This window comes from Phasianus colchicus, chromosome 6 (assembly GCF_987193195.1).
Source record: "Phasianus colchicus chromosome 6, bPhaCol1.hap1.1, whole genome shotgun sequence".
NCBI lineage: Eukaryota > Metazoa > Chordata > Aves > Galliformes > Phasianidae > Phasianus > Phasianus colchicus.
The window spans coordinates 49042217-49064283 of NC_143441.1; the positions used below are offsets into that span (position 1 = coordinate 49042217).

General features: G+C 46.6%; 2 long non-coding RNA genes across 3 annotated transcripts; one reads left to right on the forward strand and one right to left on the reverse strand.

Moving 5' to 3' along the window:
• Positions 1-280: 280 nt before the first annotated feature.
• LOC149917606 (uncharacterized) lies at positions 281-12162 on the reverse strand. Of its 2 annotated transcripts, XR_016467926.1 has the most exons (4): positions 12023-12162; positions 2786-2863; positions 1112-1199; positions 281-614 (listed from the first exon to the last, which is right to left on the reverse strand). It is a non-coding gene; the product is annotated as an uncharacterized LOC149917606 (long non-coding RNA). The 2 variants fall into 2 exon arrangements; XR_016467925.1 differs by lacking the exon at positions 1112-1199.
• Positions 12163-21766, forward strand: LOC149917607 (uncharacterized). Its single transcript, XR_016467924.1, has 3 exons — positions 12163-12533; positions 20543-20623; positions 21679-21766. It is a non-coding gene; the product is annotated as an uncharacterized LOC149917607 (long non-coding RNA).
• Positions 21767-22067: the final 301 nt, after the last annotated feature.

A 22067-nucleotide genomic window follows, 5' to 3' on the forward strand; every position in this document is an offset into this window, starting at 1 on the left:
TGCTGATCACGCTTCTTTTGATGCAGCCCAAGTTGTGGTTTGTTTTCTGGGCTGTGAGGGCACATTGCTGGATCATGTTGAACTTTTCATCAACCAGCACCTTCAAGTCCTTCTCAGAGCTGCTCTGAATGCACTCACTGCTCAGCCTGCATTAGTGCTTAGGATTGCCCCAGCCCAGGTGCAGGACCTTGCTGTTGGCCTTGTTGAACTCCATGAGATTCACATAGACCCACTTCTCAAGCCTGTCCAGTCCCTCTGGATGGCATCCCTGCAATGTGTCAACCACATCACTCATCTTGGTGTCATCTGCAAGAGTAGATACTGTCATTTAATGAAAATAATTGCATCTTCAGGAGATAGACACTCCACCAATTCCCTTGATAGATTTTCCCTGTGACTGGCAATATTCTCATCTGAATTTATCTGCTTCGAGCTTCTGGATTTGGTTTACAACCTTTTTCTCCTCAGTAGATTGAAGAAGCCTTTAGTCCTGCAGTGAGTCATATATTATGATCATCCCATTGATAAAATAAACAGCTGGAGCTGCTCATGGCCTTGTAAGATTGCTGAAAATTTGTAGGAACTGACATAACACATGGTTGAACACATTGTTTCTGTCAAAGAGGACAAACAGAGCAAGTTATTAAGTAATTCTGTTACGAGATAACTGACTTAATAGCATCATCACAGTGCAACCATCTATGACAAATCAAAGCAAAGCCACGTGTAAGTCACACATGCATAGAAGAGTTTAGCTGCATATCAAAGTTCGTGCATCCATGGAAGAGATTCTGAAAGATCAGAAAACTGGAAAGAGAATATCCAGCGCATGTGGTCACAGGAGCACTGTCAGCATTTGCTGAGAAAATAGAGAAGAGAGTAATAATGCAGTTATAGAGTGATATAATACAGTTATCCAGAAAATAGATTGGAGCTGTGAACTCGGAATATGTTTTTAGCTCTTTTCCACCATCTCTAGAGATTTAAGAAATGAAAGGACTTTTACAATGAGCAGGACTGCACTATGGGTATCTTAATCTCACAGTGATTTCTCCTTCTGGACACAACCCTGAATTCTGATCACTGCTTCAACACAACCCACAACAGATACCTTTCTTGCAGCCTTCTGACCACTTTCTTCAGAACAATCTCCTTTGTCCCAGGTTTTGGAACAGGACACGAAGTCTTTTCCCTCTTCCCTTTGAAGTGAGGCATAACATAAAAGAAGCAATGGGGAAAGTAAATGAAGCTGGTAGGATAAATCTACTAAGTATTTTTTGGGCTGCATAGCTCTTCTGATTGAACTCAGCCCCCATGATGCTGTAAATCAGCTCCCACGCTGCTGACTGACAAGGGAGGTCAGCCTGGAGTTTGCACAACAGCCAGAGAACTGCAACTTGTGAATCCTTATCCCTGGGGCAAAACTCACAGCCAAGACTGGGTGCCAGAGAGGGATTTCCTCACTGGAAACATCACAGTGCTACCCCAGGGAGTGAAAGCAAAAAGAAGACCACTGCCACCCTCTTTCCAGGCAGAGTTTAGTTGAATTTTAAGCAGTCTCACTCAAACCTCCCCCTGTGACAGCAAATGTCACTTGTAAAGTATGTAATTTGTGCCTGCAGGCTTGTGTCACCCAGGTCATATGCAGATGTGTATTCCCTGCTGTTTCCTTCTCAGCTCTGAAAGGATGTGGTTTCAGCACTGCCTGGCATCCCAGTGAGGCACCTGCAAAGCCAGGGCCTTGTTGTAGCACGGAAACACTGGTGGGGCTTGGGGACCTCCAAATGTCCCTGCTGCTGCGGTGACCACCTCTGTGCAAATGCTCAAACCACTGGGTGCTGGGGGCTGGGGGCTGGGAGCCCATGAAGTCTTCTGGGAGAGAGTTTTCTTGCTTCATCCTGGGCAGCTATCCCTGATTTTGGCCTGGACTTGCATTCTTCCTGGCCAATAGACTGCTCCCTTGGCTTCACTGTGGTTGCAGGACAGATGGTGCTCACAGCACCCGGCTTGCCCATCTGAGCAACATGATCAAGCTGTAGGTGTCCCTGTTCATTGCAGGAGATTTGGACTAGATGACTTCTAAGATTCCCTTCCAACTCAAATAATTCTATGCTTCTATGATTCCCTGATTCTGTGCCCAGCCTGACATTGCAGAGGTCTCGTTTCTCTAACTAGAAAGCTGACACTGGTAGATGCTCTACAAACCCAACCCATGCTGGAAAGGAGCTGCAAGACCCTTGGGAGGCCCTTTTCACCTCCATGCTGTAACCTTTTACTGGAGACCCTCAGTGGGCTGTCGAGGCTGTGTTGACCAAATGATGATGGGGTCAGGATATGTGGCTTCCATGCTCACTGCGTTGCACTTCAGTCCTGCACATTCCCTTGACTGGGCTCACCACTGGGCATGACTTTCCCTCGACAGAATTATTTACACTTAAATCCCCCACTAAAACAGTCACACTGTCGACTGGATGTCAGTCACACAGTTGACTGGATGTCAACTGTATTATATTTTCTCATAGTAAAAATTTGGTGCAGTTAAATAACTTCACAGCATCATCTAGCTAAGCAAGTGCTAAACAAGTGCTCCAGCATTTTGGGAAGTGAAACCTGAGCTTCTCATGTGCCAGCCCAGCAGATGCCCTCTGAAGCTTGTTTGTAAACTGAGTGGGCATTTGGCTCTCCTGGGGGTCAGGGGCACATGGCTGTGTGAGCACTTGGATGAATGAGAGTCGTGAACCACTGGTGGCCCCGGATGATCCTACAAGGCAATTGGATTACTTACTGTATTTCAAAGACAACGGCAGATGAATGATGCTGTCCTCTTTCCTGGACTCTGGATGCTCCTGCTACGGTTAAGGCTCTATATAAAAAGAATAAAGAATTTTTACGCCTTCCAGCACTTCAAGATCTGCTTGTGAAAAGCACCTTATAGAAAACAAATATTCCTAATGTTGTTTATTCCAGTGTCTGAAGTGTATCCGCATCTAATAAGGTGCTGTCAGAAAGACCTCACCATCCCATCATCCACGTAAGGGTAGAAAGGATGCAAACATACCTCCCTGCCACAGCACAGCAGCTCTTACAGAGAGAGGTCCCAGTTCTTCCCATGCTGGGCGGTGAGCATGTGGGAAGTGGGCTTCCTTCTGTACTAACCATTACATATTTTGTTGCTTCCTCAACCCGCTCCCATACACAGCTGAGACTCATGTAAGTACTTGGGCCAGAGAGGAGGTTTCCATTAAAATGTTTTTAGGGTCCAAAAACTGAGTTCTTACATACCCTTATACACCCTGCTACATGAATTGCATGCATCAGACTGCTGTTGGAAAAGGAAGAAAACGTTTGGGGTAAGAGACATCAGAGTGACTTGCCCAGCCAGCCAGCGTGTGAACAGAACAAGAACAGTGTCCCCATCAGATCTAACTTCTGTCCTTAATTAGAAACGCTTTAATCTGTGGTGATGAAGAAAATTAGAGTGCAGTGCGAAGAAAGAAGGTGCTCGGTGCTGCAGTGAGTCATCTCCTTGATGGCTCAGTCCTGAGTGGATGGGAGAGCAGATGCTGCTGGGTGCAGTGCTTGGAGGCAGGACGAGGAAGACTAGAAAGTCTTGTCTTGTTGGGGGTCTGGTCAACCAGCAAGAGGACCTTGTTTTAGACATGTCCGTTTGTTTGCTTTCCTTTCCTTTCTTATTCTGCTTTGTGCCACAGGAGTGCTCCTTGGTAGGTACCTTTAATAAATGGTTTCTTTTTCACCCCTCCTTCAAGCCAAACAAAAAAATTGGATAGCACTGTAACAAGTCATTGTTAAAGCGATGGTAAATATAAACTCTAGATGGAGGGTTGTGGCATAGGAACAGATTGTCCAATTTTCATAGGGAGATGGAGACGTGCGTGTCATTAATAAAACATCTTGTTGTATAGTTTTTAATTACTTTTCTCATCTCAGTTAAGAGAAGCACCCGGCTAACAAGAAAGAGAAGATAATTTGATGGAGGTTCTTGTAACAGGCATTGTTGGAGCCATCATCTGCCAGAGTATCTCTGTAATTAATGGTTTGTTTAAATTCCAGTGCATAATTGTCTTTGCATTCTTGACTCTGACTGCTGCTTAAATCCTTATGGATATTTGTAGAGAAAACAGGAGGGGAGTGGGAGTTTCATAGAATCATAGAATAGCTTGGGTTGGAAGGGACCTTAAGGATCATCCAGTTCCAGCCCCTGTTGTGGGCTGGCTGTCCCCCACCAGCTCAGGCTGCCCAGGGCCCCATCCAGCCTGGCCTTGAGCACCTCCAGGGATGGGGCACCCAGAACTTCTCTGGGCAGCAGAGCCAGGACCTCACCACCCTCAGAGTAAAAACTATCCTAATCTAAATCTCCCCTCTTTTAGCTTAAAGCTATTTCCCCTTATCACTATCTGCTCATGTAAAAAGTTGGTACCCTCCTATTTATAATCTCCCTTCAAGTACTGGAAGGCCTCAATGAGGTCTCACTGGAGCAGAGCAGACAGTCCCCTCCCTGTCCCCATTGCCACCCCTCTGTTGATGCAGCCCAGGTTGCCGTTGGCCTCCTGGCTGCAGGCTCACACTGCTGGCTCCTGTGCAGCTTTTTGTCCATCAGGACCCCAAGTCCTTCTCCACAGGGCTGCTCTCAGTCAGTTCTTCTCCCAGCTGGGTTTGCCTTGACCCAAGTGCAGCACACTGCCCTTGGCCTTGTTGAATCTCATTAGGTTCTTGTTGGCCCACTTTGCAAGCCTGTGCAGGTCCCCCTGGAGAGCATCCCTTCCCTCTGTTGTGTCAACTGCACCACTCATCTTGGTGTCATCAGCAAATTGCTGAGGGTGCACTCGATTCCATCATTGATGTCATTGTTAAGGATGCTGAAGATCACCAAACCCAAGATGGGTCCCAGGGGGACACCACCTGTTACCAACTTCCACCTGGACAGAGTCACTGACCACAACTCTCTGGCAGTGATCATCCAACCAATTATTTACCCTCTGAATAGTCCACTCTTTAAATCCAAATATTTCCATTAGTTTTACTTCATCACAAATGCTCATCAGCCAGATGTGTTTTCAGTGGTGGCATATCCCAGTGGTGCCTCTGTGAGAGCAGCTGACATTATACAAGAAAACAGTATTTTTTCCTGGGCATTTGAGCTGCTATTTTCCAGCAGTTTACAGGGCCTTATGTTGATGCAACAAGGTTTTGTACCTCAATACGACGTGGCATGTCCCTGTCCTTTCTGCCACTGTATGGCCTGAATTTTTTATGAGAGCTGAATCTGGTCCTTGTCTTCTCCCTACCACCAACCTCAGCACAGCTTTTGAAACTTTGTGAAGTACATTCATAAACAAAACAACAAGCAGAAGGCTCCCAGTCCTTGTAAACACAGAAGAAATTTTGAAAGCATGATCCAGCCACAGCTCTGAAATTCTCAGAAACCAGAAAGCATGAAAAAAAAGTATCCTGTTAAAAAAAAAGAAGAAAAAAGATAAAAAACGGAAGGAAAATGGCAATCACTGTGACGTGTATCTGAAAAGATGCAAATCCTGAGGAGCTGAAGGGGCTGAGGTGTCTGCCCACACCACTTTGAGGCCAGTGGGTCATGCCATCAGCTTCATATGGACTGTCGCTTTGCAAACAGTGAGACATTTAGCACAACTGCAGTTTTGACATACACTGGAGCACAAAGCTAATTTTGGTCAATGACATCCCTGTAAGACTGGCAGATGAGTGCATGTTCTCACTGAAGAGGTTAACGCTGTTGGAGAGCATAAAAGGAATGAGGAATAAAATCACTGCTGAAAACATCCTCCCCACTCTGTGCCTCGAGAATAAACAGTGGGAAAATCCTCCTTGGAGGATATCTGTGTGCCACAGGAGGCAGCGACCGGAGCTGGGATTGCAAACAGTAAATAAAGGTTTTTATACCTCAGTGACTTTATGGCCTGTAACAGTGTTCATGGCTCTGCGCTCTAATCAGATCTCATGCTTCAGGACAGAAAGCATCCTGGCATGGGGGAGGAATCTGTCTTCCGCCATCCACAGATGACCACAGGTGACCAATGACGAGGTGCATTATGTAAAACCTCCCTCTGAAGCATCCCCTTTAATTGCCTGCTGATACCTAACAGTCTTCAGCCAAAATGTTGAGAAGCTCCTAATTAAAGGACAGCGAGCAAGCCACTCATTGCCTCACTGCTGATTATATTTGGGAGGCCCTCAGTTACTGCAGGGAGGAGAGTCTAACCTGGGCATACAGCATTAGGTGCCTTAGGACACATGAATTCCTGCAGTGTGCTGCTGGCTCCCATCTTCCAGCTGCGGTATGGAACCACACAGGGTGGTTACAAGCAGTGACAGTGACAAGGGAGAGTGTCCCCAGAGCCTGACTGACAGCTGAGGACCACGGTTGGATATCCCACCTGTCTGGGTGGAGGTTTGGAAAATGCCCCGTTCATCTGAGTTGCATTAAGCAGCTTATGAAGCTCCCCAGGGATAGAGGAGCTTCTATGATTCTATGAACCAGACTCAATGATCCTTATCCCTTCCAACTTGGGCAGTTCTATGACTCTGGAGAGATTGCCCAACTGTATTGGGATGGTGGGAGCCCACATCACAGGAGCTCCTCTTTTCCTGAGGTCTTGTCTTCTGATGCATCACTGAGCAAGAAACCCTTTGCCATGGATAGGAGTCAGTCTGTAGATTGAGACATAAATTCATCTATTTTGATGTAGAAATCTTCCCAGGAGAGTGTTCTGGGTGTGAGAGTGCCCATCGCAGTCTACAAAGAAGAACTCAGTTGTCAAACAGATCCATCTCCTGGTGCCTATAGCCACACCTCAGGTCTTGGACCTTAGACTTGAAATAGAGGGCCTGGAGGAAAGTGAAGGGCATGTGGAGCTTCACTGGTGGAACCATGCTGGTTTTTGCCTAAAGGGTGAGGAATGGCAGCATTTCTCCTCTCTCTCTCCCACAGCTTTTGCCTTGCATTAGCTGCCATCCTCCTCCTGTTTCTACAAACACTGTAATTCAAAAATAGAAAAAGGAGAAGAATGAAACAAAACAGCTGCTTGAAAAGCCCCTTAAAAAAAAAAAAAAAAAAAAAAAGAAAGAAAAAGAAAAAAGAAAAAAAGGAGAACCTAAGATATAATTATGCCTCCGGGATGATATTTTCCCTTGATAATACTGGAAAAATGTTAAACATGTTCATGTGATACTCCAGTGTAGAAGCATCTGCAGCAAGCCTGTCTCCTTTCCTCTCCCTCCCTCTTTGTTAAGGGAACTGCCAGCACTTACTCTGGATTTATCTGGGGACAGCTCGGAGGTGAACCTGGAGCACTGCCATGCCTCGATTTAAGGATTTAAATCACAGCCACACAATCTGACCCAGTCCTGTTTCGAACTCTCATTCTCTATAATTTGGGTCTTCAGTTCGGGGTACCTTTGAAGAAACACCAGAATCATTGGAAACGGTGGTGCTGGGCCATCCCTGCTCCCCGCACAGCCGTATTTCCCCACAGTATGAGAGCTCAGGGCTCGAGACAAAAATAACACTCCTATGGGCTGGGAAGGGATGCTGGCAGAGGCAGCGATGTACCACAATGGAGCTGAAGGCAGGGGATGGGCTGTGGTGTTTTAAGCCTAAACAAATGCAAGCACTGGGGGTTCCGTGGCTCAGAGCACGCAAGCAAACAGGCAGTGCCTTTCAGCTGCCTTCTCTGCCTCTCTCCTTCCCCATCCCCCAGGACCCACTGCTAATTGCACTGTCAAAGCTCTGCAGAAATTCCCACTGCCTTCCCATGGGGCTGACTCTGGGGTCAGAGCATCCCGCCCTGACTTTATGCTCTGTTTTCAGACTCAGGCCCAAATAAAGACCTGTGCTTTCCCTTTCACTTCTCTCCCCAGGTTTGCAGTAGCTGAGATCCGAGTCCTGCAGCAGATTGCTGTGCTTTGTGCTAATTTAATGTGAAGCTTCAGGTACTCAGATATTTCTGCAGTCTTTGAGCATGAAAGCGGCCTTATTTTCCTTTGTCTCCATTCCCTCAAAGACCGCTCCAAAAAAATGTGAGGAATGAGCAATGTTGCATGTTTCTTTCTGGCACTTTTTGTGTTTTTATGAGTAGTTTTCCCACCGTCTTTAGGGAGGCTCACAGCTGGGCACAGCCCTTAGGAAGCTCTTGAAAACCCAAGCTGGATTTAACATCAGTGAGAAAACCTGGAATCAGACCCATATCCCAAAACACAGAGTTTCTGTGTTGGGTGTTTGCACATCTCAGCAGTAGAGAACTGAGCAGAGGGTTATGCCCTTGGAGTGAGACTATGGTGGCTCAAGTCCTGCATATGGGATGGATGACACCATAGGGGACATGTGATCTCATGTGGGACGAGTGACCCAACATGCACAGTGTGTTTGTATAGCTTCATTCTGCTGAAGATTAACATTATGTAGGTCTCTCTGAAAGTAATGCCTCCTATTTATTCCCAAAGAAACAACCACAGGTACAAAGAGCACAATAACGTTGCTTGATACAGCAAATTCTCAGCTACAAAACCTTATTTTTCAACATGGGCACCACCATTCGCTCTGCTTTTTTGACAGCAGTGAGCCTGCATGCTGTGTTTGTACAAATGTATACCAGAGAAAATGACCCACTGTCATTTTCTGAAACACAGCACCCACCCCTCACTGTGCTCACACCCACTGTTCAATCTCCATAAACGATCAGCAAACATTGGTGAATGTTAATAGGTGCCATTTTTCCACAAGGAGGAGTTTAATTCCACCCCCTTGCTTCATATGCACTTCAGTGTCAGGCACCATTTTGCCACACTGCCCCTCTGCTGCCATCTGTCACACAGCAACAAAATGCAATGGAATATTGGTGGGAAGGTTCAGCCTCTACTGCCATCCTACCAACATCCACCTCTGACATCGTGGACCAACATCATAAAATAGGAGGCATTACTTTCAGAGCAGCCCTTGCATGATGCATCTTCCCAGGTGATATTTTCTTTTGGATAATGCTTACATGGACAGAAAAAGAGGAAAAGGGAGAGCAATCCAATAAAAAAAATCACAATGTGACTGTGTTTAAATGGCTTTTTTGACCCGTTGTTTTGAAAAGGTGCTGCAAATCACTCAAAGTTTCTTCTTCCCAGCTGCAAAGGTGCTGTTCTAAATTCAACCTCACACGAAAATTCAAGTTGCCTCGTCCTCACTGGGCCTTTAAATTGAATTAGTTAACTGAATTAGGAATGCTTTTTGCTTTTATGTGTTTGGTTGAGACTGATGAGCCCGGAGCCATGAAGGAGCTCAGTCTGACTGCAGCTGCTGCTGGACCTGCATGCAGTGATCCTGCAGTGATCCTCGTGCCCAGAGCTTCCCTGAGCCAGCCCCATATTTCCTTTGCCAATGATACCCGTGACAAATACCTGATGTCATTGATATCCCATTAGTTTCCTTCAGTGAAAGATCGGACAGCTTTAAAAAGCCAATAAATTCCCACACGTTTGTCTCTAAGAGAAGGATAAAGGATTCCTTGTCGGGCCGCACACCATTAAGCCCCAGAAGCGAGTGGTGTTTTATGGTTTGCAGAGCCGAGGTCACTTCTTTGGGATGGATGCAATTAAGGCTCACAGAAGCTACCAAAAACGTCTGCTTCTTCAGGTGCTCTCAAAAAGACACCTTACTCAGAGGAGGGCTGGTGCACTTCCCCTTATTCTAGTCATGGGAGCATACCTCACTTTTAAGAGATGCCTTTTTCACTGAGGGTGCGGTGAGGCATTGGAACAGGCTGCTCAGAGAGCTGTGGGTGCCCCATCCCTGGGTTGGATGAGACCCTGGGCAGCCTGATCCAGTGGGAATTGTGCCTGCCTACTGCAGGGATTGGAACTGGGTGGATGTTGAGGCCCCTTCCAACCCAAACCATTCTATGATTCCATGCAAAGCAGCACGGATCCCATCTGAAAAAGCCTCATGAAGATCCAGGGATTGAATGCATTTGAAATCACATCATCCACTTGCTCTTGACCTAGGTATTCACCCGCTATTTCAAAATTGTTCTCGGCGTGCCCTTTATCTCCCACCATGGACAATGTGCCTACCTTGTGCTCTCCACACCTCAAAAGAAGTCATGGAATCATTAAGGTTGGAAAAGACTGCTAAGATTGTCTTGTCCAACCATCAGCCCATCACCACCATGCCCACTGACCACATCCCCCAGTGCCATGTGCCATATCTCAAGCCACGTGGCCTTTTCTTTTTACACACAGACATTCAATATTTGTAATGTGAAATTACAGCAGTTTTCTCATTTCCCATTGTGCTCAGGAACTCTGGATGCTGCCCCTTTTTGGGTGCCACGTTTTGTGTCTCTCCACCCACCTCTCTGTCACCATGATTTCCCCAGGGCTTGCTCTAGCTGTAATCCTTCAGCGAGTGCTTTGTTCCCCCTGTTCTGCTTACAGCTGAAAAATTGTTACTTGTGCCCAAATTCCAGCCCCTTGCACCCAGATTTTAGGTTCCAGGAAGGCACAGGATTCTTTTCTATTGCTTGTATATGTAAAATAGATCTTTTTAGTCAAACACAAGAATAAATGAATATGTAGATGTATTTTTTTTTTCCTTTTTTTCTGAAGGTCTCGAGCACAAATGCTTGCTCTGATGAATGACTCATTCCCTTTGTCAGAGAAGCATTGTTGGGTGTTTTCAGGCTATGAGCAAGGCAAGGTTTGGAGGAGGAGTTACTCTCTTTTATTAGACTGGATGATACGGTTGGAAAAAATCAAGCAAGATTGCAGGCACGTGATCCCTTCCTTCAGGTGTAGAGCAGCTTTTGCTGCCTTCAAGCTGACTGTAAGAACAGCCATTGTACTGCTGAGCATAATGGGGCTAAAGTCAGAGCTGGTGTCCTCAGCTTGGACCTGGAAAAAGAGCCCTCAAGCTCCCCTGATCACTTCAGCATCACCTTACATTCAACCCTATATTAAAAATCCTTATCACTTAATCTATTAATTTACAACAGCTCTTTTGAATGTATTTTCCCACATGTCCTTGTGGCTTCCAGTTGCTCCTTTATACCTGACAAATAGGAGCAATTCAAACCTGGATGTGATCAACTGCATTTCCACCTCCTTCCTCTTGGCACTGGGACAAAATCTCAACATTCAGGTAATTCCAGCCCCACACAACATGTGCGTGGGAGGAATAGGAAGGAGGGAGGAGGTGCTTGATGTAAGTTAAAACCTCTGTCCAAATTAATGGGGAAATAGAAAATCAATGCATCAGAATCAATGGGGCTTGTGGATCCCTACAGAAGGTAATGCAATGGGTTTGCGTGTCCCTGTAGGAACATGTGCAGCTCCACCAAGGCAATGCTATCTCTGGGCTGGGACACATGCAAGGTGCTGCCTGGGCTGGAATCTGGGGGAAAATATCCAAGCAAACCCCAAATTCCCCAAGTCTTTGTGTGGCACGTGTGCTTATCAGTGACATTCCTACCCTTGATCAAGGCTAGCACTCCATACTCCCAGCAGTCTGTTTCAGCCTCTCTGGGTGCAGGAAATCTTCCCCTCTCTCACTGCATCTGACTCAGAAATTGTTTGAAAATCCCAGTTTTCTGCCATCTCCTGGCTCTCCCTCTCTGGGTAATGGGAGGCTGAAGGCAAAGCAAACAAAGGCTTCATTATGCTCGGGAGAGCTGGTGGATGGCAGTGGCACCTCCTCTCCTCCTGCTGCCATGGTGGGGATCCGGCCTCATTGTCTGAACAGTGCCAGGCATGGTGAGCACTCTCCTAATGCGACTTTTGCATCCCAGAGAGAGCTGGGGCTGACAGGGAGCCCCTGGTATTAATTATCTGGATTGCAGGATGCACAGGGAAGACGGCAGGGATTTGTTTCCCCGTTCCACTGAAAAGCAGCAATGGTCCCAGGCAGCTCAAGCCTGACGCACTCATCGTGCTCAACTAGGTGCAATTGCCTCTATGGGGATAGAAAAGGAAAGGGTCAAGTCCTTACCTGGTGGTATTGAGGAGGCACAGGTTGCACAGAGAAGCTGTGGATGCTCCATCCCTGGAGGTGGTCAAGACCAGGTTGGATAGGCTTTGGGCAACCTGGGGCTGGTGGGAGGTGGCCCACGGCCATTTCCTCAAACTGAAGCCATTCTATGACTCCGTGACTCTATGACACAACAGGGCTGTTCAGAGCTACCTGGCTGCTGAACACTGCCCTGCAGACTGTAGTTCAGAAGTTATCCAGCTGGAGTGGGTCACGACTGCACCCAGCTGTGAAAGCCAAGCTTCACATAGAGCATTGAACACCGAGGGAATAAACACCGCATGTCAAAGCAGTGAGATTGGGTTCAGAGAAGAAGGGCAGCTGAAGATCTGAATGAGGCAGAACAAGTATGGGACTCTTCATCTGCCTCTCAAGACTCCTGTCTGCAAGAAGGAGCCAACATCTTGCTATTTTGTATTTTAAAATAGTGGCTTGCATGCATGCAGAACCATGTCACTGCTTGGGCACTGAGGTATTGGGAAGATGCTGGAAAAAAAAGGACAATCTATAGGTAGCATTGTCTATAGGTAGCATTGTTGGGCATGTTGAGGTTAACAACTAGGAAAAGCATTTCCATAAGCCTTCCTGGGAAGGTTTCTGGAAGTGTTTTCAAGCCTGTGACCTTGACAGTTGAGCTCATCAACCCTGTGATGGCCAAGAAACCTTCATCCTCTTGTGGTGTCCTCACCTTCTTTATATAAACTTGATCCACAGGCAAGGGCAGCCTGCCAAGCAAATACACACAGATTCCTTCCTTCCCTCCTTCCACCCTCTGCTCTGCTCAATGCATGGGCCCTACATGGGGCCTTGGAGAGAAAGGTCAGGACCATTTGGTGTCCTCTTACTTTGGCTACTGAAAGGGCATCTCTGGCTGTGCAGCTGTCTAAAAATAACCTGAGCTCTCAGAGCAGCTTAGCTCTGCCACGTACAGGAATAAAATGATGGGAGTGTATTCCAGTGACAGAGATGTCCAAAATCAGTGCTGCATGGCATAATTCTACTTTAGCTCCGAGCTGCTCGAGCTCAGAAAGCGTTTGGACAATGCTTTCAGATGTAGGCTTTGGATCTGGTGCTATGCAGAACCAAGGGTTGAACTCAGTGAACCTTGTGGGTCCCTTCCAACTCGGGATATTCCATGGTTCTATGAACCAATGTAAATCAGCCCACTTCTGTGCAGTGACACCACTACAATGTGATGGGTTGACCAAGCCACTTCTTCAACCCTGGAATCCCAATGCACAGTTGTCTCCTTTTTTCCCTTTGATAACTAAACAGATATGTCCAGTGACAGCAACTCTCCTATGATTTAAAACACTGAGTCCAGCTTGATGTTTATCTAAAGGTTATATTAAATGATTTTCTCACTTGACTTTTCCCAAGGAATTCTGCATCAGCCAATTGCCCCATCCTTGGAGGTGCTCAAGGCTGGGTTGGATGGGCAGCCTGATCTGGTGGCTGACAAATGGAGAGCTTGGACAATTTCACCTCATCCAAGTCCCTGTACTCCCAGGAAGTGTATCTCAACCCAAAGGATCATGCAGAAGTGATCTGGGAGAAAAGTCAGAGGAATGGAGAACCACTCCCAGGAGAGAGGACTAAATCTTCCTGTTATTTTAGATGGATCTCAGTAACTGTAGGATTTTATTTTTTTTTACAGCTTGAAACAGCTGACTGTTGGATTTGGAAATCACTGGCTTGAATTCTACTCTGTAACCAGGAATTAATCTGTCTAATTGCCTACAGCTCCGTTGCATCTCTCTAAAAATACAGCAAGGCATTATACTATTTCCTGACTATGTTCTGGGGTGGCAAATATTGGAAACAGACATCAATCTGTGCCATCAATCTTTGAACTGATAGGATGAGAGGGAATGACCTCAAGTTGTGCAGGGGGAGGTTTAGGGTGGCTATTAGGGAAAACTTCTTCTCCAAAAGAGTGGTCAGGCACTAGAAGAGGCTGCCCAGGGAGGTGGTGGAGTCACCATCCCTGGAGATGCTCAAGGAATGTGGCACTGAGGGTGGAATATTGGTGGTATGGTAGGTGGACTGTTAGACTAGATGATCCTAGTTGGCCATTTGTGAGAAAGAGGGATCTGCATATACAAACCACTGGGTATACTGTCCAACCAACCAGCACTTTTGAGATTAACCCCTCTTCTTCCAACACGTACAAGTGTAAAACATTGCCCAGGGCCATTCTGCACCCAATAGGGATTTCACATCACTCAAACAGCGGAGCTGTGGAAGTAAACATCAGTAATGTGGGACAGATATTTTGTGTACATCCCTGCCTTGTGATGGCTTTCTGGATGTGTGTGCGATGAAGCCTGTGGGAACTTCTTTACAAGAGGAGAAGCTAACAGCGCTCTCTATTCAGTTGCTCCAACAGAAAGCCCTGGGCAATTGCTGTGCCATTGTTCAAAGTGATCTGAAAGCACAGCTTCAGAGGCAGCTCTGCTGCTTGCACAGGGGGTAATTAACCCGGCCTGGGACAGCTGAAAATTAGAAAAAAAGATGGGAAGGCTGCTGTTTCCCCAGGAAAAAGATTCCCCCAGACACCTTCTTGTCCTCCTGGTTCCCACCAGTGGGATCACCACTGGAGGATCACAGGAAAGGCAGAATGCTGGAATCGTGACTTCAGTGTTAATCCCAGCTCTGGGCTGATTCTGCCTATGGTCTGCTCTTCTCTGTCTCCTCATTGTAAAGTGGGGATAGTTATAAATCATAGGATCATTAAGGTTGGAAGAGACCCCTAAGATCATCCAGTCCAACCATCCACCTGCCACCAGTATTGCTCACTACAGCAAAGTTCTCTAAAAAGCATCTGACAAACACTGAGCGCTCATAATAAGCATGAGTGGTGGATTTATGAGGATGATGTCCTAAGAAACATCCATCTCTGAAACGAGTGTGATGTGAGCAGACATCGTTCTTCAGGCTACAGAACGATGGCCATGGTGGGCAGGAATCATTCGTGTAGCACTTCAAATTAACTGATCAACCATCGCTTAGAAAACACCTCTGGTCACAGGCAAAGGAGGATGCCAAAGAGTGATCTGATCCCTCTTCTCTCATCAGCTTTCACTTGCCTCTGGAAACCCATTGTGCTCTCCGGAGAGGGGAAATCCATCCAAGGGAAGCAACACAAAACCTGCTCTGGAGGCTTATTTTGCAGGGAGCTGCAGGGACTCTCACACACTTGTAGAAACTTATCAATAATAGACAGTGCCATTCTTGTGTCCATGTATGGGCTGGTGCCTCTAAAGAAGGGAAACAGAGCAAAGAGGGTCTGCAAGGGCACATGGGAAGATCAGCGTGCAGCTGTGCCCTGGGGATGGCAGGACAGGATGGATGAATCATGTGCTCCTGATCCAGGAGAGCCAGCTCAGAAATCAGAGCCAACACAGGCTGTTATCACTGGCGACTGTAAGAAATGAAAGAGGTGTTCCACGTGGTACTATCAATCATCAGGCGTGTCAGTTTTCAGCACTTAATGGCTGGAAGTTAAAGCCTTTCTCAGCTGCATTTCCAGTCATTGGCTTTTGATTTCGGGCATAAGGAAAGGAATTACATTAGAGGTCTTGGAGGTGAGATTTCCTCCTTCAGTACACATTTAGTGGCAGTGCATCAGTAATGTGACTTCATATATTTCATCTTCCTTGAAGACCTTACACTGGGAGTCTGCCTCAGGACATTGCCAGAGCTGCCTCCTGTTTTCCCAGAGGTCAGATGTTGAAGGCCACCCATGCTTTGCACCAGCATACCCCAGGAGTCTCATTACTCATGCTATCAACATTGAATGGATCTATAAAATCCACCTCATCCTGTGAAACAAAACAGTCAATTCAGGTGTTTTTTTTTAATTTATTTTAATCTAGTTACTTCTTTAAAATTTCTCTGGAATAACAGGACAGAGACTAGGCTCTGACAGCCCCAGTTCCAAGCACCACATCGCTTCCCAACACCACCATTCCTTGTAGACATGGGATGTCCGAGGGCAGAGCATCACATCCGGATCTCACCAAGGGTCTGGGGGCTGTGTTCAGTCTCTCCAGGCATGTTTCCAGGCTTTGAGCAGCCAAGGTGAGGCATAGGTAATGACAACATTTCAATTCATAGAATCACAGACTCATTAAGATTTAAAAAGACCACTGAGCTCCCCACGTCCAACCTCAGCCCGTCCCACCATGCCCACTGCCCACAGCACTCAGTGCCACATCTCCATGGTTCTGGAACACCTCCAGGGACAGTGACCCCACCACCTCCCTGGGCAGCCTGTGCCACTGCATCACCACTCTAAGATGTTTTTTTTTTTTTTTTTTTCTAATATCCTAATATTCCTAATTAGCTACAGGATATGGTTTAGAGGCTTGTGGTAGCAGTGGTAGTGGGAGGATGGTTGGACTAGATGATCTTGCAGGTTGTTTCCAACTTTGCGATTCTATGATGATTCTATGATTCTATGATGATTCCTAATTCAAAGCAAACAGTGATGCATAAACCCTCATAGTATATTCAGTCCTGGTGTGCAGAAGTGAGCAAAACCATTCAGCGAGTGAGAGTAATGGCATAAGAAGCATAGGAGGTCTGAAGGACAGAGCCTCTTCACTTGCACAGCTGCATGAATGTGTGTTAGGGAGATGTACAGACTCCTTTTTGGTATACCAGCACATTTTTCAGATGACAGCAGCCTTTTAAAGCTGTTTCTAATGGTGTCATATGGATTTTCCTTTTATAACAATCTCTCTTTTGGAAATCCCCACTGCTCTCTGCTATTCCAGTGAAGGAGACTGCCTAATGCGGCTCATTTTCCCCAGGAATATCCAGCTGATCATGCAATAGCAATGTATATCAGCACGCTAATGATGCTTGGCACCTTCCTGGGCTGCAAGGGAGGCAGGGGAGATCGCTGTCATTGTGGAATTAGTTGTGCTAGAAACACCACGGGGTTTGTTTCATCCGAGGAGAAAAGAAAAACCTGTTGTGTTGTGGCTTTCTGAGCCAGACAGTGAGGCAGAGTGGGTTCCCTGGGTCTCCCCATGCTAGGGGTGCCCAAGGATATTGGTGAGCTTTAAGAAGCTGTAGGCTGTAGTTGGGGGATTTCTCACCATGCAGGATCCCAGGCCAGTTCCTTGCAGGCCCAGCCTGAGGGGTCAGCAGCCAGGTAATATGGATCTGAGTGGACTGGATGACCTTTAAGCATCCCTTCCAACAAAGAATTCTATGATTCTATGATCTCCTGGTGGAAAGAAGGGGTATGTAGCTCAAGTGCCTCATGGGGTGTGTTCAGCTCCTTCTGGCCATCCTGGAGACATTCCTGCAGATGGGCTTGAAGTACATGTAACTTGGGATCCATGCGTGCCCTTCCAGTTCTCCAGCCCATCAGGGTTTAGGACATCCCAATTTTAGGGCCATGGCTGAACACTGCCCTCCTTGTGCCCCATGCCACTGACTGCATGCTCCATGCCACGGAGATGCTGGGATTACACCAGCTGGAGATCATCCTCCATTCCCCTCCTCCCAAGGCAGGATACAATGGTTTGCAGCAAACTCAGCAGCTGCTCGTCCCCCACCTGTTCCTGTATCAGCACTGTTTGGATTTCATATACCACCAATGGGCTCCAGATGATGCCAGCTGAAGTAGCACTTCATTGACCAGGAGAAGATTGATCCAAATCAAATTAATGAGCATTACTGATCAAAATGGTCTGTTCAGCCCAGGTAGAGGTGGCAAAGTGGTAATCATAGAGTCATAGAATCATAAAGTTTGGAAAAGACCTCTATGTTCACCTAGTCCAATCCAATCCCACTCCACCATGCCCATTAACCCATGCCCATAAAAATGCCACATTTCTACATTTCCTGAACACCTCCAGGGACCGTGACTCCACCAGCCTCCTGGGCAGCCTGTGCTAGTGGCCAACCACACTTGCAGATAAGAAGTTTTTCCTAATATTCAATCTGAACCTCCTGTAGTGCAAACTGAGGCCATTCTCTCTCATCCTGAAAGAAGGGGCTGACCCCTATGCCAATGGCACAGGTACATGGCCAAAAGATAGGAGCAGAAAGGAGGGCCAACTGCCCATGCCATAGCTCATCTAGCATGCATTCCTGCTCTTTGCCAGGTCATGATAAGGGAGATTTTTTGCCTTTTGCTGCCACACACACACACACACAAAAAAAAAAAAAAAAAAAAAAAAAAAAAGAAAGAAAAAAGAAAAAAGAAAAAAGAAAAAAAAAAAAAAAGATTGCAGCAAACCTGGCTGTGTGATGGAACTCAATCCCATCTCCCAGTGCAGAGAAAAGTTCCCATCAGTTGTCTTCATCTCTTACCCATGGTGAGGGAGAACAAGACACTGTGGGGATGCACACTGCCCTGCTGGGTACTGTTAATTAGCATAAGAAACAACACCAGAGGCTATGAGGCATTGAGCTGGAGTATAATTAGCTACATGGGATTTGCTAAGTGTCTTGGTCCAGACAACAAGCATGAAACCTCAGGGCCAGCCTGTTGAAGAGCTGCTGTGTGAAAGCAGAAGCCCCCAAGGAGCTTCTGTGGGTGCAGCCTGTCCAAGCCTGCAGATCATTTTGTGCCCAGCACAAGGCTGTGTTGAGATGCACACAATGTCCTGGTTCTTGCTCCCAACCCCAGGGAGTCGACAGCACAGACACTGCTCTCCTTTTTGCTGCAGCTTATTTAATATTTATGCACCCCAATGTTAGGGAACATCCTAATACTTCTTGTGCTCAGAGGTCCAGAGCTCTTCTGAGCTATTTTACTGCATGCATCTCCTTTCCCATTGCACCAGCTCTGGATTTCATTGTGTCATCTCCCTTTGCAGGTCAAGTGAATGCTGAAAGGGAGGCACCCAAATTAGGTCAGATGAATCACCCCTGCAGAAGTCCCTGTTTTGACCACTGAGAACTCAGTGCAATGTGGTCAAGGGTAGGTGTCCATAGTTAGACTCAGCTTGTTGCACCCCTCAGGGCCAAGAGCTTTCGGGACTGCAAGCCTCAGGTTCTCAATGCCTTACCCTGATTCTGCTCTCCAATTGGCAACTCCTTCTGAGGAGATGAAATGAAACTTGGCTGCTGCTATGTAGTGTTTATTGAAATCACAAAACCACTTGTTTTAATCTCTAAAACTTTGGAAGTTTGGGTCAAAGTGATTTGTCTCAAGAAGCTAAAGGAGAAGTTGTAAGGCAACCCAAATCCCATTGACTCAGGAGTTGGATGGCAAAACCTTGCTCTCTGCAGATCTTCCTCCACAGGAGCCTGGGGGGAAGACCAGACCCAAAACACCAATGTACCAGGTGCTGTAGCTGCCACTTTTCTTCTGGACAGGCTCACCTCTCCCATTCTTTTGCAACAAGCCCACCCTTGTGCAAAGCGAGAAACAAAAATAGCCTCAATCCTGCTGAACCCCAAGGCTGCAAAAGCAAATGGGGCTTGTGCTTTGTGCGAAACAAGGTTTGCACAGGGCTGTAAGCAGAGCTGTTGGGTTTCTGGCAGTGGCCATCCTTAGCATCCGCAGGAGGGATGGACTCAGCACTAAGGCACTCCGAGACTTGGAAAGGAGCATCACATCCAGCCTGGCCAGGGGAAACTGCTCCAAACACAGTGCAGCTTCTGTTCAGTGCTGCCTTTGCTATTCTCATGTGTGCAGGAGATGAAAAATGCACCTTTAATTTTTTTTCAATTGTTAATTTATTTTTTTTTTAACCTCTGGTGACGTGGTTTTGGTAAACACTGGAATTACTGAATCACAGAATCATAGAATGACGTGGCTTAAGAACCAAACAGCTCCAACTCCTCTGCCAGGGGCACCAGCTTACATTGCTCAGTGCTCCATACAGCCAGGCCCTGAGCACCTCCAGGAATGGGGCATCCACAACACCTCTGGGCAGCAGTGCACTCTGCACTCTGAGTAAAGCATTTTTTCCTAACATCTAACCTAAATTTCCTCTCTTTTTGTTTGAAAGTGTTTAGAAATGGAGTTCAAGGAGCATGTGGACAATGTGCTCAGATGCTGGGTTTAGATTTGTGTAGAGTCATGGGTTGGACTCAGTGATCCTTGTCGGTCCCTTCCAACTCAAAATATTCTGTGAATCTGATTCTGTGGTAAGCAACTAAAGCAATGATATAAGGTACAAGTAACCACTGGCCACTTTCTCCCAACAGCATGGGGAGAAATGGCACAGGGACTGCACTATCAGCTGAGTTCCTTGCTTACAAGCTTCATTTCTCCTGATGTATCACTCTGGATATGGGATCCACTAATGCTGTTTTCCCCAAATTAAGTGCCATTTATTCATATCCTTGGAAAGGCTTTTGTGAATGTCAGTTTTGTGGGGCAAGAATGAAGTAGGCGTTTCAGCTTTCCAAATGGGGGAAATTACCTTGTGGATGAATGGTAGTTCATGAAAAGGACCAGATTCCCACCCTTGCATACCAAAACACTGTGTTTATCCACCATTACAGGCAACTTCAAATGTATCTTCTCCAAATGGATCATTAGCACCTTCCAGTTTTAACCTCACTGCACATTTATGAGGAAACAAGGTAAAAACTAGACAGCTTTTCTGGTCTTTTGGTTTAGGTGGGTTATCCCTCTAAAGAGGCTGTTGTGCCTCAAGCAAGTCATGGGCACCAGATGGTATTTCCTGCATGGTGGCTACTTGGGAGTTAGACTGAACAAGTCCAAATCCACTTCTAGCCTTGAGAAGGTCCACGGGTCCCCTCATTGTGCTCGTTGGTGCTGGGGAGTGTGGAGCTTTGGAAGTAATGCCCTCCCTAGGTGAGCCAAGGGCACTATTCCCTTACAGACCTGCCTGAGCTGTGAGGGTAGATGGATGTTTTTGGAACTACGAGCCAAGGCAAAAATAAGTGAGAAAAACAACTCAGTTGCCAACCCCAGTGGAGTTCCTCCACGCCTCATTACCTTCCTGAATGCCTTGACTGATCTGCCCAGAAACATGTGGAATACTTCCCTGCACTGGACCCATCCATGAAGTTCCTGGCAGCAGTGGGACCTGTCTCCACTACCCACATCCTAAATCAGGAACAAAACCCTTTTGTGTTTCTAAGCAAAGGAGATCTAAGGAGCCTGAACAGACTGCAGGATTGCACCAGCATTGCTGTAAATATAGCAAAGATGCAGTAAAAAAGAAAGGAAGTATGGGGAAGCTGATCAATTTGCCCAACTAATTAATCCACCTTTCCTTATTAATAGCATCAAGCCTCTTTTGCAGATATCCCTCTGTCTTCTGGGGCTGTCTCCCATGCCTTTAGTCTGTTTTCTACTCTCTCTCCCATGCTGGTCTCATATTGCTGAACTCATGCACCTTTTGAATGAGGATATTTTCTGGCAGAAAAAAAATCAAGATCTGGAAGAGGCTCATTATATCCAGGTTGGGTTGATACAGTTAGATGGAAGTGAGGAGCAGAGCATGGCTGTCCCTTGGACAGGCACCATGGGGCTCGGATAGTTGGGGAAGCATGAGGTGTCCCCCATGGGATTCATGGCTTGCTGTGGCCATCATGGGAGCAGGGGGTTGGTAGGGATGTTTGAATGAGTGATGGTATTTCCCACTCACTATTCCTTTCCACCTTCTCAGGTTGGATGAGGCCATCCACATATGGTCTTCTGATGGACACCACCTACAGACCAAAATCTTCTGTGAGAGAAGTTTTTAAGAAGGTAAAAAAGAGCCACTCAACAAATTGTTTGTTCGTTCCTTCCATTTGATTTGTCTTGTCTCGACTGATTTATTTATCCCCACCCCCACTTCAGTGCCATCAAGAAAGAACTGAGATAAGAGTTTGGGACTGACCTTAAACATTAGGACACGGAGGTGGCACATCAGGAACAGGAAAGCGATGCTCAGTTCATGCAACACCCCTTTAACAACCATTTCTTCCCATCTGTTCCTGCTGGGAGATACCAGCACACACTAATGGACACATCTACCTTATAGAGAGGGATACGGAGGTTGGGGCACAGCTG